Consider the following 6,027-nt stretch of genomic DNA (forward strand, 5'->3'; position numbering starts at 1 on the left):
TTATCCTTGTATCCCACAGGACGGAATTGGAAGAATGCTCTCTTGGATGCGGTAATGAGTAAGCCGCATACAATATTGACTCTCTCCAATATTAACCAAAGCTAACACCTTGCCATCAATGTCACAGCGCAAGACATGTTTGTCATTGAACCTGATCAGCAGCTCACGCTCATTTATCAGAGCTATATCATTGAACGACTGCAGCACTGAATCAAGTGGTGTTTTCTTTTTCTTTTTCTTTTTGTGAGATCTTAAATAAAGTTTTCGTGATGCCTCCACCGTTGACAGTTCAATCCGGTATTTGAAAGACCAGATTTCAGCCTCGTAATCTTGCATCACCCAGACATCCATACTGGTGAAACTACAAGTCGAGCCGGCCCAGTAACTCAGTAAGCAAGAGTCCCTTTCATGTCGAACAACTTCTTATTAGGGCATTGTTGGGCTGGACTGCACATCCACCGGAATGACTCGGCTTCTGTGTTAAACACTATAATGTCTCCACACCCTTCCGTAATGCCACCGGCACCGTAAACAGGCCAGTGCAGGCTGCCATGGTGATGGACTGGCGTAAATTGGTAGGATGACATGCACAGCTCATTCAGTAGCTTCTTTTCCATGGAAGGCGATGACCCTGCTGGCATTCTGACTATTGCATGCCTCGGCTTGTGATATCCAATTGTGAGGACGTATAAGCCTTGATAACCAGAGCACCCTATATTCTCCTGTTGGACTGTGGCAATAGAAACCAATTACGGATTTGAATTTCCCTGGAGGCTCCGGTAGTAGATCAGCCTTGCGGGTGACCGGGTTGCAGATAAGAGTATTGGGATGCTTGGCGAGGTAGATAATTAAGAATCCATCACAGGAGCCTCTGATCATATTGGCTTCCGGTAGAAAGGGCCAGAGCTCTTCATTGGAGGTGCGAGCGCCTGCGCCACCCAAGACGACATAACGCGGGCGCCGCCCCTCCCCATGGACAATAGGGAGCAACGGCTGGCGGCTGTGGTGTTCGAGCTTGAATTCAGGTGTGGATGTTTTTTTTTTTTTTTTGAGGAATCACGGGGGGGGAGAGGATCCCCACCTGTATGTATATTACTCAAAGGCCAGAAAGGGCCATGGGGGATTACAAGGTCACGGCAAGCCGTGAGGTAAGGAACAGCAGCCAAGAGCTAGCAGCTGCCTTGTCAACCGGGTCTCTAAAACGGCTATTACAAACTTCAAGATCATTATAGATGTTCCTCACTGTGAGGATAGCAGAATGTATTTCGTCACGGAAGGCGGCCGCATTTCTGGAATCCCAGATTTTTGAAAGTATCATGAGCAGCACCTCAGGCCAAACGCGACCGTTCAGGTTATCAGGTGCCGGTAGTAGCCAAAGGTCCTGGAATCTTGTCGACGGGGAGAGGCCCAACCGTTCCCAGACCCGCAAAGCGTGAGGGCAGAGGAGGAACAGGTGTGCAGTGTCTTCAGATGGGCCGCCACAGCGCGGGCAGGAGGCGTCAGGGATGATTGTTTTGTGAAACAGGTTGCACTTGGTGTTCAGTCGTCCACGGAAAGCAACCAAGCAAATATTTTGAGATTGTGAGGGGCTCTGGACCGCAAATCAGCACAGCGTGGTCGTCCTCAATATCTTCATGAAGTAGTAGCCTTCCTGGAGGAGTAACCCTTGCCATGGGTCAAGAACCGTTCGTCCGGAGCATCAGTAAGCTGAAAGTCCTGCAACAACAAAGAGAGAGCAGCGAGCTCGCGTGTAGCATCCGTGGTTAGCCTGTTCGTTAGGTTTTCTTGTACCCCATACAGCATGATAAGTACCACAGGGATGTGAATATTTGTGGAGTGGGAGTAAAGGCTTGGGAAGGCGTTAGCTAGAGGCGTGTTTTGGAGCCAGCGGTCGAGCCAGAAGAAGGTTTTCTGCCCATTGTTTGTCAGAACGAAGGTGATAGAAAGCAGTTTTGGCAGCTGAGATTGAAAGAGTTTTGTTAGGAAAGAAGGGTTGGGGCAGCTGGCGATGCATGGCAGGCTGCACAGGTGTTGCCTATCTAGCCAAGTAATCCAGGGCAGCGGTATAGTGGAGTTATTGTGGCATAGGTATTTAAAGGCGAACTTCATAAGCAAACAATCATTCTGAAAAGCAAGATCCTTGATGCCTAGACCACCAAAAGCATTCGGTTTACAAACGTTTTTCCAAGCAATAAGACATTTTGAGCCGGTGCAACTTTCTTCCGCGGCCTAGAAAAAAGCCCTACGAATTGCGTCCAAGATTTTTAGGGTCTTCTTTGGAAGTTTGAACACTGACATAAAAGTATGTGGCAAGGGAGTCGAGAACGGAAGAGATTAAGACAAGCCTACCAGCCCGGTTTAGAAGCTTTGCACACCAACCAGGCAGCATGCTCCTATAGGAGGACATAATTGGTTGGAAGGGCCGTGGGGGGTAGTTTGTGCGGCGACAGAGGGAGGCCTAGATACGTTTGCGGGAAACAGGAAGTGCTGCACCCCAAGGTTTGAGCGATCAGATCGGAGGTAGAAGTGTCTACGTTCATTGGAATGAGCGTGGTCTTGGAGAAGTTTATGCATAGGCCGGTTGCGCTGGCGAAGTCGTCCAGGATCTGCTTAAGCTTGAACGCAGCTTCAGCGGAGGCATGGGTTATAATTAACGTGCCATCCGCGTACTGAAGTACTGAAGGAGGGAGTTCTGGAAATACAGGGTGGCGGAGAAGATTTGGGTCGTCAGCAGCGGCTGTACGGATCATCTGCTGGAGGACGTCGGCAACAATGATGAAAAGGTACGGCGAGATTGGATCGCCTTGCCTGAGGCCCTTTTTGCATTGGATCCAGTCCCCAGGAGTGTCGTTCAGCGATACGGCTGTTTTTATGGAGGAGAGCAGGTTGCTGATCCAGTCGCAGAAACGAGGGGGGAAGCCCCGGTGCCAAAGAATTTTGAGCAAGGAATCCCAGGAAATAGAGTCGAAGGCTTTTCTAAAGTCCATCTTGATGATCATAGTGGCTGCTTTTCATTTGTGCAGCAGTTCAGGGAGTCAGCCGCGTATATGAAGTTTTCTGCTATGCATCTGCCTGATATGAAGCCCGTTTGGTCCCCATGGACGAGCAGGGGATGTAGGCTTTGAGCCTGTTTGTGAGTAGTTTAGCGATGCCTTTGATAGGGCAATTTTGGAGGGCGATTGGCCTGAAAGCGCCCGCACTGTTCGCGCCTTCGGTCTTTGGGAGCAAGATCATGGCAGAGCGGTTGAAACGCTCAGTCTGGGAAGATGAGCTCGCGAATTCATGGAAAAAAGGAATGATGAGATGTTTGATATGGGGCCAGAACGATCTGTAGAAACTGCGGCCGAAACCGTCCGGGCTAGGACTGGCGTTAGGGTTCATGTGTAGAAAGGCTATCTTGGTCTCGTCGTCGGAGAAAGGGGCGTCGAGGTGTCATAGTGGGGGAATTTGGGTTGGGTAGATATCAGACAGGCCGAAGTTCCAGGATGTGGCAGTCTGAGTGCCAAGAAGCGCTTGATAGTAATCCTTAAGCAGTTTGGCTTTTTGGTCATGAGAGAAGAAGTCGTTGCCCAAGTGACGAAGAACTGGGATTTAGTTTCGTCTGAAGCGTTGGGAGGCAGAGACGTGAAAAAACTTAGTGTTTTCATCGCCGTAGATAGCGCGCTTGACTTTTGACCTCTGGCGAAGCGCGAGCATACGATCACGAGTAGCTCTTAGCAAAGTTGATTTGAGAACAGTTCGGAGCTGCAATTTCGAAGATGTGAGGGGTCTAGATTCTTCCTTTACATCGATTAGGGTGATAATCCATTTGCAGCGCTATTCCTGGACATGAGCGGGTTTGATGGTTTTGGCCACTGCTTTAGGCAGGAGCGACAGGTTTGAAGAGTCTGGGCCAGTAGGGCTGAGGGGGGCTGGTGGGCCGAGGCGTTTTGTTGATAGATTTGGGCTACGAGCCGTTTGCATGCCGGGGTATAGGCCCAGCATCGTTCAAAACGAAAGAGGCGGGGCGGGGTACCGTGGTGGAGATGGAGATGACTAGCGGGACGTGATCCGAGGTGATTCGGGCCAGCGAGGAGAGGGAGGTGTTCGGGAAGGTGGAGTTCCAAGCAAGGTTGAAGAAGGCTCTGTCGAGGCGTTCAAGGACCGGCACTTCCCTGTTGTTGGACCAGGTGAATTGTCGGTCAAGCAGAGGGAGTTCCTGGAGAGCTAGCTCGTTGATGGCGTCGTTAAACATGTTAGCCTCGCGCTGATGGAAATTCGAGTTATTCTTCTCGTGGGGGAAGCGAATGAGATTAAAATCACTGACGATTAGCCACGGGGTCCTTTCACTGGGGGCAATGGACGGAAGCTCATCGAGGAAGGCTTGCTTCTGGGCACGGCTTGTCGGGCCATAGACGTTTGTAATGTAGAAGGCCGAGGGGAGGGAAGGAACAAGACATGTAAGCGTGGAGTAGAAGGAGTGATTAACGCACTGGGTTACTTGGATCGTGTTAGAGTTTGCGGCCGAGAGCAGTCCGCCAGCTGTACCGTTGGCAGGCAGGACGGAGAAGTAGTCGAGGGAGGAGGGTAGGAAGGAACAAATTTTTGAGACCGAGGGCGCTTCGAGCTTGGTTTCTTGGAGAAGTAGTAAGTTCGGCTTAACAGAGAGAAGTTCCCGCCACCGCCGTCGGCTAGGCAGGCTTTGCCTGCCGGCATCCTCCTCCGATGGCGGGGGAGAAGATGGAGAAGACGGGGGAGACGGCTAGGGTTCCCGAGCCCCCCCCCCCCCCCCACCCCAAAGCGACGCAGGCGTCTGTATGCTACGGCATTTTTTAAATATATACAAATGTAGAATAAATTTAAGAAAATATCATGTTTAGGTGCTTCTCTAATTTGTAGCTCCTTAAAAACAATTTTTTTTCTTCTCGAAATTCCAAATGTGTACATTCATCCTAATGATTTTTACTTGTTTATTGAGTCTTTTACAATGAACACTTGGTAAAGCGTGTTAAAAAGGGGACATTCTCTTTAGTTTACTGAGTGTCACACTTATTCCGAGTGTATTTGTGAAAAAACTCAGTAAAGTGGGTTCCGCCGTCCATCTTCTGTCAATTGCAGTTAGAAAGGACATGTGACCAACTTATACCAAGTGTCTTAATCATACTGAGCGTTAAACTATATATATATATATATATATATATATATATATATATATATATATATATATATATATATATATATATATATATATATATATATATATATATAGGGTCGCGCTATTCGTCATCCTGGGTGAGGAATAATTATTCTTCACCCTCCCCTCTATTTTACCATCAATGCATCGTAATTTTACGTTCCGCAAGTTTTGTCTTATTTCCAACGCAAAAAGGGATCGTAATAAAATATATAATCGTCGTAAAAAATATTTTATGTTATGTAAAATTACAAACATAAAAACATAGTCTAAAATACACATAAACTGCAATTTTTTTTGTCTTATGACCTATATTTTTTTCCTTATGTCAAATTTTACGTAGTGAATCAATAGTAATGTAACTATTTGAATTCGAAACATAATTTAATTATGAAATGATCGTAAGATTACCTCGGGTGAAGAATAACTTATTCTGCACCCTGGTTGATGAATAGTAACACTAAGGGTCGCGCTATTCGTCACCCTGAGTGAGGAATAGTTATTCTTCACCCTTCCCTCTATTTTACCATCAATGCACCGTAATTTTACGTTCCGTAAGTTTTGTCTTATTTCTGACGCAAAAAGGGACCATAAGAAAATATATAATCGTCGTAAAAAATATTTTATGTTATGTAAAATTACAAACGTAAAAACATAGTTTAAAATACACATAAACTGCAAATTTTCTTGTCTTATGACCTATATTTTTTTGTTATGTCAAATTTTACGTAGTGAATCAATAGGAAATGGGAAAGGGAAAAATGTTTAAAAGGAAAAGGGAAAAAAGAAAGCTATATGTTTACCGAGTGACTTTTAAAACACACTCGTTAAAAAATGAGTCTCCTGTGGTGATA

The 6,027-nt window shown here is 46.7% G+C and overlaps 1 pseudogene; it reads right to left on the minus strand.

Annotated features, from left to right (window-relative positions):
* Positions 1 to 879, minus strand: LOC147961758 (uncharacterized; annotated as a pseudogene).
* Between the last annotated feature and the right edge of the window lie 5,148 nt (positions 880 to 6,027).

Source organism: Triticum urartu, chromosome 7A (assembly GCF_056163025.1).
Source record: "Triticum urartu cultivar PI428250 chromosome 7A, HENAU_Tu73, whole genome shotgun sequence".
NCBI classification, from domain to species: domain Eukaryota; kingdom Viridiplantae; phylum Streptophyta; class Magnoliopsida; order Poales; family Poaceae; genus Triticum; species Triticum urartu.